At 38.5% G+C, this 13,011-nt stretch overlaps 1 protein-coding gene across 3 annotated transcripts in view; it reads left to right on the top strand.

Annotated features, from left to right (window-relative positions):
- The window catches only part of LOC124409782 (polypyrimidine tract-binding protein 1), a 338,073-nt gene that overhangs the window by 144,556 nt on the left and 180,506 nt on the right, over positions 1-13,011 (top strand). The gene's annotated exons all lie outside the window — the stretch shown is intronic.

Genomic DNA, 13,011 nt, shown 5'->3' with positions numbered 1-13,011 from the left:
GATGTGCACAGCCTGCATGTAACCAATATCAGCATGTAACACATGTCCCGGTATCGCGGTACAACCGATATATAGTGTAATAAAATAATAAATCGGTCTTGTTTTCCGAGGGGCGAATAGCCGCTGATGCACGGTTATCCGTTCATCCCCCAGTTTCCACCTGTGTCTCATACTCTAGGTTTTTTCTTCTCTTCTTTTTTGTTTATCTTTCGTTTTTTTTTTTTCCTTTTTTATTTTTGCTTCTACACCGAAGGGAATGCTGCTGCTGCTACTGTTTCATCGTATGACAAATGCGTCGATCTCCGGTACAACCTGCCACACGATTTATACATTCTGACATTCGTTGTACTTCCAGATACCATGTGTGTGTGTCCATCTCAATTTTATATTTTGATCGAGTTTTTTTTGTATCCAGAACAACGTCGATGGTACAAATGTACAGTAGAGTATCCCGTACGATATTTTTTTCCTGAACTCACTCCGGAATGAAGTTAAATTCTAATTTACGATGAAATTTCTCGCGTCGATAACTTAGCTTGATTGTCTCAAAAACTTATGCACACGCTGTACAATGTGCAGGAGGCACACGTCGACGATCATTACGAAAAGTGCGAAGTACACACTCTGAAGAGTCGTCGTTGGGTGGATCGGGAAAGGGGTTAAAACGCCCCATATCCTGGTACATAGTATGTAAATACGAGTGGGTGGCGGGTTCTATTTCCACGTGATACTTTGGATAAAAGCTCTTATTTCTTCTTGGAATGGAATAAACATGACTCTCGCGGGCGCGGGGTTTGACTCGAGGGGGGTTCTTGCTTTTGCTACTTGACTCCCGGTCACCTTGTCCTCGGTACCGCCTCCACGCCGGTAGAGGCCAACTCGAACACCTTGGACGAAGTAACGCGGCGCTTCGCCGAAAGGGTAGACGTCGTTCCTAATGAAGTAGAGGCATTGAATTGCAAATACGGAACACTCTCCCTTCGAGGTTACATTTTTATAATTCAGAGGCGTATGGGGATTGGGGTGTGCGGGTAAAAACTTGGAATTCGGTCAATATTTTTCGAATGGCTGATATTTCCAAATTTCAAACATGTGATAGAATAAAACAACGAAAGACGAATACTGATTGGAATGACTACTGATTTTATTTTATAATGTTTGAAATTTCGATATAACGGCCATTCGAAATAGTTAATGATCCTTTTAAGTTTTGATCCAATTCACTTTTGCCAACTCTTGAATATCCGTTATTCCGATTATTATTTACACTTTACGGGTTTATTCTCGATTGAAGAAGGATTAACGTTCATTCCTTCGTTTATTCTTTGGTTCGTTCGTTCTTTCAACTTCGGCGCGAACTCTGCCCTCGGCTTTTTGACGACTTTTGTTATCGCGGTTGATTGGTGTGCGTGTGTATGTATAATACGAAAATTTTTGAACCGTTTTGCGGATTACACGGTCAACGGATCACTTTGGGAAGTCGAATCATTCTTTTTCACATGAGTATTATGTTAATTGGAGTGCCAAGGAAACTCGTTCATCCACGGTTAATCAAACTCCGTCTCTCGAAATATCGGCTCGTATTCGACATCGTTTAATTCTTTTTTTTTTCAAATAGTGATACAGGGATGTATTCCAAATTTGATCGAATCCTGCAGAGAAGCTGAAAGCCGCTGCTGCTGCTCCTTCCGGAAAATACGCATAGAGGACTATTGAAACCAATGTTTGCTTTATTACTTTGCTTATTACATGTAAGAGACTTTAGATGGATAAACAATGAAGCGAAAATTTGTAACAAAAGTCTTTTCGTGTAAAAATATAAATGCCAAAAGAGCGAAGGAGACGAAACGGGGAAAAGAAGAGCAGATCAGTGGCTCCCTCCTCCTCCTCCTCCTCCTCCTCCTCCTCGTGCGCTTTGCAGACGTCGACGATAATTGGCTCTTTGACAGGCCGATGTGGATAAAGCCCTTCCTACGCCCACCGCGTATCTCTCCTTTTCCTAGCGTCGTTAACCAACACCGATCGGAAGAATGAGACGTCGCTTATTCGTCTCTCATTCTATTCATTCTCATCTCAATCTTTCTCTCCGTTTCCCCGGACGTTGGGGTTCAATACATGCAAACGGAGACACTAACGTCGCGACGAAGTCTCGCCACGTGTTGTCATTTAAATAGGGAGAAAATATAAATAAATATATAATAAACCACGTGATTCGTAGGCAACGTCGCGTTCAAACCGAAACTCTTTATGAGATCCGTCCGCCGTTGTTTCCTTGTGGCAATTTCGTTTCAGCCACACGCACTACGGTGCACACTTTCATATCTTTTTCCGTATGCTGAGTTCAGCCATTTGCCACAAGATGCCGCCACCCTACCGGTTCCCCAGTCATGACGTCATCGACGAAAGGTGTCCTCAAAGTCTCGTATCGTTTTGCATGAAATCTTCACTCCCCTTCGTTTTTTTCTTAACATCATTGTCGTTGATTTTTTTTTTCTACCTTGTCAGGCAGCGAAAAAATCAAATAATAAATTTCTATTTTATCCGCCAATTGCGAGTAGCGTATTCATTTTCATATTAACGTATGCCGGAAAAGAAATGAAATACTTGTTCACCAGTGAATCGAATTATATTTTAGCCAGCTATAGCCAAAACTAATAATTTACGTGTTTAGATTTTAAAGTTTATTTAGTGAAAACTACGGATAAATGAACATTTGAAATGCAAGGGTGAAAATATGAAAGGATTTTATATGCCAAAAATTTTAGTTAATCCAAAAATATTTCCTTCTCGGAGTGTATAACGTATTTGATTGGATTGATAAAACGAGACGAAAGACAATTGAAGGCCTCCGTTTGCAAAGGGGACGAAAGTATACATACATGTACAATACGTGACTGTTACATATACCTACACCTACGTACTTATATATTTGTAAAATTGAACAATCACATAGGCGTAGCTGCAAAGAAGCTTCGCGTAGCTACTACTTTGCGCTATATGCTGTAATTTCTCTACGCGAAATTAGACGAGGAGAATATCTGATTGAAAGAGAAGATGAGAGATGGAGAATCTCGCCGATGGAGAGATGAACGAGATCTCATCCGGAATACCCGCCGCAATTTTTTATCACCCTTTTCGAAAAAAGATGAGCGTCTACGTTATGTGGAAGATCACGCCCAGTTGATTTTTCACTTTTAATACATTTTTTCCAAAATTTATTAAGAATCGTAAATGAAAATGTTTTTTTATTGCTTACATCAATTATAATATCAATTCACGTCACTAAGAAGACTCACACTAGTAATATTGAGTCTCCAGATGATGTTTGAGGAGTGTATCTGACGATCTTCTCATTGTAAAATCAATCTCGTAAAACAATTAAAATTCAATAATGAACTCTTAATTTAGGAGAATACGATTCCTCGATGCAATATTGTTGTATTACGAATCGTGTCTTCTTTGGGTTAAATATAATAATTGAAGTGCTGCAACATGTTTCTTCACAGATTCAAAAAAATGTTGAAAAAAAAAAAAAAAATGTAAAATCAAACAAGCGCGATCTTCCACATAACGTAGAACGCTAATCATTTCAAATAATCTTCCTTTTGGCTCAAAGAATCTTTTTTGGAGGCTACCACCGTGAAACTCGCTAATTATTTTTCCCGAATATTCTTACGATTTTCACACCGTTAATCATTCTTATTACCATATAACAAAAAAAAAAAAAAATTATATCTGTTCCTGATTTTCGAACCTAAGGTCTAGTCTTGAGTGTCTAAGTGTAACACAGGAGGCTCCAGTGCACTTAGACATAGTTCGTTGCTGGTTGCTGGAAGGTCTCTGCAGGCCTCGCGACTATTATAGGTTTGCGAGTAGAAGAGGATGACGGCGGGGGGGGGGGGGGGGGGGAGCAGCCTCAGAAGGCATTAGGAACGCGATTGCATTTCGAGAGTCGTTCCGGAGACCTCTGCTAGGCGGTATACGGTAGTAGCTGAGTCGAGTCGAATCGACTGCCTTCTTCACCCACCCGATGCGATTGCACGCTGCCGGGAAGAGAGGATTTACCGCGTACCTAGACTTCACGTAGAGAATAAGACGCCTTGTATGCCAATTGGTGCCCACCGACTCGTTCGCCGCTAACCCTTGCAGAAACTAATTTCGGCAAAAGTGATAATGCTTAACGACTGGCGAATTCTTTGTCGAAGAAAAGAATGAAACGATAAAACCTTTTTTTTTGTTAATTATTCAATCATTAGTTCTTTATGCTATTATGATGATGGTGATGTGTTGGTTAAGAAAATTATTAGTGTATAAAAATATTTTTATGTAAACCAGTTTGCAAGTTTTATTAGGTTTGCAAAAAAAATTTTTTTTCCATTTTTAGAAGAAGTACTTTATTATGATCATATTCTTTTCTAACTATTTCTTCTTTGTTTAATCCGGCTGAAAAATATATCTATCACCGAAATTCCCGAGTTAAAAGATATAATAACGAGGCTTTATTTGACAGCGAGTAAGTAAATTATTCTGAATAAATTAGATAGGATGAAGATATTTGTATTCCAATCAAAGTATTATTTAAAGTACGAACGTCTTCGTCGAATCTCTTCAATAGCAATCTCATATTTTCTTATCGTGACTAACAATAAGCTGACGATGTAACGCAATATTTTGTGACACGAAATCCGTTGCTTCTCGTTTCGTTCTTCGCAATTTATATCATGCATTAATTATAGATCGATAAAATACCTGCGAACGATAGATTTGTTACCCTTTTTACACGCGTCGCTGAAACTTTGATATTATTATATATATATAAACACTTATCGACGTAGTCTTGAAATTTTTGATATGGGAAACGTTGGAACAATGCAGCCCCTTAACGTGACAATACGGTTAAATCAGCTCGAAAGTTGGCGCCTACCGTCGCGTCGGTTCGTTTTATTAGTTGAAAACAAGGAATAGGTAATTATGAATTGTATTCAGCACATGGAAATACAGAGTACCTACCAGGTGAATTATGAAGTTCATTCTCCAGTGTCCCATGAATATTAAGTTGAGGGGCAAAAGTTTTATATACCGGAGGATTGAATTTGAGCAATTTTCACTCTCGAGTCTCTTTTGCTGCCGTAGGTACCTACACTTTTCGCGCCAGCCTCCAAACTCCAAACCTGTATTCGTTCGTCACTCTCTTTACTTATACAACAGTTTTTCAGTATTCAATTTTCATAATTCTCAGCCGAGTTTAATGGCGCAATTTTCGACGCTGATGTTCGCTACTCGGCGAAAAGATAAAGTACCGATCTCTTCGTCTGTCGTTGAATCGTAGGTACTTCATTCCTCGTTTGTTTTCGCTTTGATATTTTACTCATACACCTTTATGCAAAATCGTCTCCTTTTCCTCCTCCTCCTCCTTGAAACGTGGTACAAAGCCAAAACCGAAAACGCATTTCTGATTTACCGAAATTGAAACCTCAGCCTGAGTTAAACATTCCGAACACGCGGCGTGCCCTTTCCCAGTCAGGTAACACACCCTTAAGAGTTGGAGCATATATCCTTCCTCACCCTTTACTCTTCCGACGACAAATCTTTTCCTAATGCACATATAAACATAATATCTCTCTCAATTTCTTTCTCGTATAACGTCTGCAAAGTGATTTGGGTTTCAGAACGATATATATATAAGAAAATGCACCAAGACATGAAATCGTTTTTGATTTTTTCATATCTCTATTATTTTTTTTTCTTTTCTCTTCGGATCGTTGTTTGCAACTTGACAATTAAAATTTATCGTATTTCAGCCTTCTTGACTCTCCACTTTTTTTTTCCCAGCTGCTTGGGAGGACGACGACGTATGTCGTGGGAACGAACTGTTCGTTCGCATTTCTGCACACTCGCACGCATTCAGACTCTTTACGACCGTGTAGGTAGAAAGAAAATGAGAGAAAAAAAAGAAAACGAGAAGTGGGGAAGGAAGGAAAAAACAAGGGTAGGATGCACACCCGGGTTCTGAGGAACTGCTGCACCGCCCGACTACCTAACGAAATTGTTCCCCTGCAGTATGCGGTTTTACGACGCACCGCGGAGACTCGTATACACCCGACATTAAAGGCGTGCAGAAGCGACATTGGTCACGTGGCTTTCTTTCCTGTCGATGCCGACGCCCGAGGCTCACAATGACGCTTATATTACTGTTGCAAATACACGTTGCACCTATATATATATACCTACTCGGGGAGCAAGAACGCCACCTGCTGCGGTTTGACTGTATATTGCGAAACTTTTACCTTACTTTTCGCGCGGTGCAAAAGATTTTTCGATTTTTTATTACCCGCGTCTTTCTGGAATTTTGTATTTCTTATTTTCTTTGACTTGTTTTTTCTGTATACTCTGGTAACGAACAATTTACAGTTTTTTAGTAACAGTAGCTTACAGTCATCAGGTGGAATAAGAAATTGAATAATGCTTTGTGGGGAGTTACGTGCTTTTGTATGAATTATTTGGGGAAGAGAATTTTTTAGAGAACTGCTAAAAACTTCGGACGATGAAACTCGGTATGGTGGAATGACATGACTGCTGCAGGCTGGATTTCGGTTTGTGAAAACATGTTTCGACACGTCACTCGTCCACTTTACGCAGTGAAATCTAACCTGATCCAGCTAACCCTAACTTTATGCTTTTGTACATTGAATATTTGTATTTTTTACATTTTTTTTCATTTCTCAATTGAGCTCGGAGCGTTAGATTGAATTTATTACATTCAATGAAATTTATGGAATTTTCATGTGGAATTCGAAACAGAATTTTTCTCTCATCTTTTCTTTACCGATGTTAATGAAAATTCAGAATCTGAAAGATTCACGAGGTAAAAAAAATGCACGCACACAAGTTTGATGCAACTTTACACGTTGCTGAGATATTCGATCGTTTTTCGGGCCATATTGTATTCGCGAGGTTTCATGGCTAGCAGAAATTGTATAAATGTTGTCTTTTCTTTTGTCCTGTGAATGTGGAAGTCTCTTTTCTCCGTACATTTTTTCATTGAAGAATGCTATTCGTACCTGCGGTTCGATTATAGATTTTCAGAATCCATCGATAAGGGTAAACAAGCACGTCGTGGGGAAGTGATCTTATATAAAAGCTGCGGATACCCCGTTCTTGGGAAAATTATTTACGTTCCATTTTTCAATAAACTCCCACACACTCGTTTACAAATATTATCTTTTCCCAGCCAGATTTTTTTGCCATTTATGCGTATTTATTATTGAAATATTATCATTTGAAATTCGGTGAGATTTTTAAAGAAAATTCCGTATCGTTGGTTCGTTGTATTACATGTTATAGAAATGAATCTGCTTACCTTTAATATTTAGCCGCATATCTCGTGATCTTTTCTAAATCACTTGTTAAATATTTCAACCACTTTCTCCTGCGCAATTAATACCTCACACAATATCAATTATGCGATTCCTTTCTTTGCTTTTCCGTCCAAATCTACGTCTTGGATTTTTCACTCACCCCAGTTTAGCTCGAGACGTCGTAAATTTGAAAACTCTCCGAGCTTCCGAAGCTTATGTATCTGTCCATGATTCTCTTCGACGGAACGCATTTTGGAACCTTGTTAGGAGGTGAAATCTTTTTTTTTTCTTCTTCGATTCGTGTAGGTACGTACATGTCAATCGTGTCTTACAATCCGTTTTAACAATGCGTCTTGAAAGATTTCTCAAGTAATCGGTGAAAAATACAAAAGCAACATTTCTCTTTTCCTTCTTTCTCTCTCTCTCTTTCTCTCTCTCTCTTCCTCTTTCCCGCATCATACACACAATGAAGAGTGTAAAGGAAAAATTAACATCTAGTGAAATAAAAACTTGGGTATTTTATTACAGAGAGTTTTAAATCGTTGTAAGTTCCAGTTCTATCGAAAGAAGATTACAAAAATTAGATTGGAAATGATGAAAGTAGATTAGAAAAGAAAGTGATTTCACCGAAACAGGCGTCTTTTATTTTATTTTTTTCTCAAAGTTTTTCGAATAATTCTTCTTTCACCTATAAAAGTATGGAGAATATTATCGATCGAAGTTTCGCTAGTTATGCGCCAGAAATCTGGCACAAATGATTGGAAAATTGTGGAACACAAGAGCGCAGCCGTTCAAACAATACGGTTAACGGAAGGAGAAGAACGGCGGCAACTCCATGTGTGTGAGTGAGATTTTGTCGTTGTCGGAATTCTTCGGGGAATATCGACGTCGACGACGACGACTAGAATCGTGATAATGAAGTGGCGCCTTGCTCCACTGCTGCAAGTGCCTTCGATACCGATTTCGTTGTGGGTTTTGACGAGGGGCCAGGAACCAGCGACGCCGAGGGCTGAAAGGGGGAGTAGGGGGGGGGGGGGAGTAATCCAAGTAATGGCTCTCAATGCCCGACAGCCAACCACCCCTAATTAAGAGCCACCGGAATTATTGACAAAGAATATTCCCGCTGCAGTCGAGGGTCGACCCTCGATCATTATCAAACTTGATTCGTCACAGAGACCGCGGCGCCTCATCGGCCGTCTTCGAAACTTCGCCATCTCCTTCGGGGCTTGAAATTGTGTCGGAAATCTTGCTATAGTAACTATAAAAATGAAAAGTTTTATCCAGCCAACTGTGTGTGGTCTTCGTATTTAATACAGGGTGGTCACACACCTGGAAAATCTGAAAATGTCAGGGGATTTTTAATTTGGTAATGAAAAAAACTGGTAATGTCACTTTTCTATCGTGGAATTTACTTTTTTTTCGTCGATAAAACAAATTGGCTAAAATTGACTTTTTTTTTTTTGGTATATATTTTTCTTTGATACGAATTGTATCTTAACCGAATAAAGAGTTGGTAAGCTGAACGATTTAGGTTTCAGTTACTTACTAGAGCTTGGAAAATGTTAGGGATAACTAGGTCTTAGGTCCCGGTAAAAATGAAATGTCATGGAATTTTTTTTTTTTTTTTTTTTTTCAAAAAATTTGTGGCCACCGTGTAATAGGATTTCTATTTTTACTATTCGTCGATTATTATCGTCATTGGAAGAAAAGATCAGCTATTACTCTGTATAGGTATATTAATAAAAAAAATTTCGAAAAACCTGCAGAATAATTCGCTGGAGGACGGATAATGGCGAGTCGATGTATAGGTATAACCGTATAAAAGAAGGAAAACGACGAGGATGACGAGACTTTGATTTCTGCGTGGAAGAAGATCCGTCAACACGCGTCGACGTCGCGAATAATTGCATGTGAAAACACGCTGCCAACGGATCGGATGCGAGCAAACACGCAACAACTTCTGCAGGGGATTGTTAATTAATTACTTGGCTCTCCAGGTGTTAATCGAACAATTAACAGTCACGTCACGCTGACGGATCGGCAGCTCGCGCACGCGACTTCCATTTACAACCACCGGCCGAAATTACACTTTCCGAATCTATTCTCAATTTTCACTATATATGTATATCCGACTGTATATTGTAACGTCTATGTAACTGAAATTGTGCGAAAAACCTATTATTCTCTTTTTTTTCACGATCATAAAATACCGCAGGTAGAACTTGTTCATATTCTGCAATATACTTTCAATCCGATTTTCACGCTCAACTTCAGGTTTACACAGTGGTTGGAAAGAGAGAGAAAGAGAGAGATTTCTATCGCTGCACAGATTTTGATTGAATTTCTTTCTTTTTTCTTTCTCTTTTTTGTTATTTTTGTTTGTATACAGTTGTACAGGACTGTGGCACTTGATAATCTTTGTACGATTTTAAAACTCATTTTTGCAATTTCCTACAAACACCATATGTCAATAATATATTGCACTTTTTGTTAATTTTAAGATGCTGTAGTCATTTTCAATATTTCAATTTAAAAATTGATATTATAATTTTTTACATCATACAAACTAACAATAAAACGAATCAACGACGCTGCATATCCGATAAGTGATTAAAACCCCGTAAGCTGCGGTTAAAATTCTTGCATTTTCTGTGGTAATATTATATACGGTGAAGTTAAAGAATCTTCCACGTTAGAATCAAGTAAATTTATTTTCTCGCCACCTTCTAAAATGTAGAAACGGTTCATGTCTATATATATAAAATACGTATTTATGTAATATAAAGCTACTGGCTGTTCAAAATAATAACTCGGTACACTTGAACTGATTTGCGTTGACACTCCGCTCACGGAACTCGCTAATGAATCTCATTCCAACGATTCATTTTCCAATTACGCTATCCTCTCCTGTGCCTACTTCGATCGGCTTCGGGAGTACAGAACGAGGAGAGGAGAGAAGAAGAAGGAGGAGAAGGAGGGGGAGGAGGAGGAGGAGGATCTGAGAAAATTTATTATTTTACCTAATTAAATTATTGCGAACGGTGAATCACTACGCGGCGCCTGAATTCTTCTTCTTCTTCGTCTTCTTCTTCTTCTTCTTGTCCTTCTTTATCCGTCAAGTGTCAATTTAAACTGTAACTAATTAATTCACAAGTATAAAATTGAAATTATTTCAGGCTGAGCGAAGAAGAAGATAATTTTGCATGTAATTTTTCCTTGCACCAAAGTTAGTCGCAGTTTCACCGGCTGCAAGCTTCGGAGGATTTTTTTTAATCTCACCCTGATTTCGTTTTTATATTCTGTTTTTCTTTGTTTTGTTTTTTGTTTTTGTTTTTTTTTTCTCTCAGAAAACTGGAACTTCTTTTAAACTGAGAATTTGTTATTCGATGTAATTTTAATTATGTAATTATTCGCAGTTGAACAAATCACTGCTGCGGACATTGTTTGTTGGTGAACGACGAATCGGTACAAAGTCTTGAGATAAAATTTAAAAAGTTTTTACCGATAGACAAGAAGAATTCATTCTATTATTCGGTGCAATTCTTTTCCGTATTATTGTTATGTCTCTGTTTATTTTTTTTTTTTAATCCCTTTTCAGTTATTTTCAATAATGATAATAATAACAACAATAATAATTAAAAAAAAAAAAAAAAAAATGCGAAGTCGGTGAAAAGTCGAGATATTTTGATATCAGTCGGGGAATTTCATGGGCGGTATCGAAGGAGAAAGATTACAGATTACTTCTTTATTTATTAGGTGATGGTAATGATGATGATGACAATAATAATAATTTCTTTAGATAGATACTCGAATTGGCACTTCGGTTGGTTAGAACTAAAGTGAAGGAAAAATTGAAAATTTTCTCAGAGAATGTTAGTTTTTTTTATTTTTTTCTACCATTTTTAACAGCCGCCTTCCGCGATCCGATTTTCTCCTAGCTATGCGTAGACAAGAATAACGTCGGGTTATACGTCGGTAAAAAAAAACAAACCGTCTCAACGATTCTCGACAGTTTCTCGAGATAAGTATATTTTTTCCCGAGTCCCCCTCTTGCTTTCCTTCATCTTCATTTCTTTTATTCCCATTCATCCAATGTTGATTTATATCTTGTATACACGACGTGACGAACGATCGTCGATAGTCGATTCCATTTCGGCTGCAGGCTCTATAAAACATGCCTTTGTCGCGGGCAGCTCGGTGGTTTGGAGAACGATACGATCGGAGTCGACGTCGAGGCGATGGCGGCGACGCTGCCGGGGGTTGAAGGGGGGAGGCGAGGTTCGAGGGGTGGCGATTCAAAAGAGGAAGGATAATGAGCGAGAGACTGGAGGGGGCGAGGGGAGGGGACTTATCGTTACGATTGTTATTTTTACTCCTATATTATCATTATCATTATTATTGTCATTATCACTCTCGTTATTGTTATTATGCTTATTGTCATTAGCGCATGGATATTATAGGTCCACCTGTACATATCTTTCATATAACCGAGGACTTGTATACCTTATTCTTATACACCGTGTATAATGTATATACATATATATGTATACATGTATATAGTTGTAGAAATGGAATAATCGTCTCCGATATCTTTTGTTCCTCGGAAGTAAACGAAGCTTCCTGTCTGTCGGTGCTTCGCAAGAGAAGAAAACTCGACGCGTTGGTATATATTGCGTCGGCTAACCTCCACCCCCACCCCGCTCACTTAGCCAGATTCCTCTCTCGTTTTCTCCTCCGCGAAATATGCTATACAATGTTCGGGGGACGAATGCCGGTTCTCAACTTTATTCGTTACTGATTTTATTTTCTGAACGTCAGACGCTTTCTGCAGCGTTTGATGCAGGAATTTTTTTATCTGACGAATAAGAGTAAAATTATAAGTAAAATGGGAATCTGAATTTTAGAGATCAGATAAGATCAAAGTTTTGTTGTCACAGTTCGTTGTGAGAAATGTGTTGCGAAAAAGTGATTTTAATTATATTATAGAAATTGATGTAAATCTTTCAGATGCGAGTAGTTTTTTCACGCTGTTTATATAACGTCGAAGAAATTTAATAAGATTCGAATTTTATTTTTATCTGTAAAATTATTTAGTTTAACAGTGTCATCTGATTTTACTTGTTACTTTGACCTATAAGCGGTAAAGCAGCGGCACCTGCACTTGCAATAATATGGAGAAGACGATGGGGAAGTTTGATTTCGAAGCTGCCATCGCCGTATGTTTACATCTATTAGCTGCTACTCGGGAAACTGAAACTACCAAACTACTTGGTGCAATTAGGAATAACTAATTATTCATGCTTGACGGACGCGGAGACGGTAAAATTGACGGAATTGCGACGTCATGTATCGACGGCTGAATATTATTTCATCTGTTTATGATGAGGAGGCTGCCGCAGGTGCGTGATGACAGGTGTAATTTGATTTATCGTACTCGGAAATGTAAGAAGAGTCGGAATCGAACGATTTGATTAACTTCTATTCGAACATCGGCCTCAGACTTGGTAATTGAAATTTATCAAATATCTCTCGCAAGTTGAAGAAGACTTTGATACTGAAGTTTTGACTTCTGTTACGCGAAAGATGAGATCCTGATTTCACGTTGCTAACCGCGAATCTCTCTCTAACCAGCAGCAGCTCGGCTCGACGTCGC

This window comes from Diprion similis, chromosome 8 (genome assembly GCF_021155765.1).
Source record: "Diprion similis isolate iyDipSimi1 chromosome 8, iyDipSimi1.1, whole genome shotgun sequence".
Taxonomy (NCBI): domain Eukaryota; kingdom Metazoa; phylum Arthropoda; class Insecta; order Hymenoptera; family Diprionidae; genus Diprion; species Diprion similis.
This window is presented reverse-complemented; position numbering and strand designations above follow the sequence as displayed.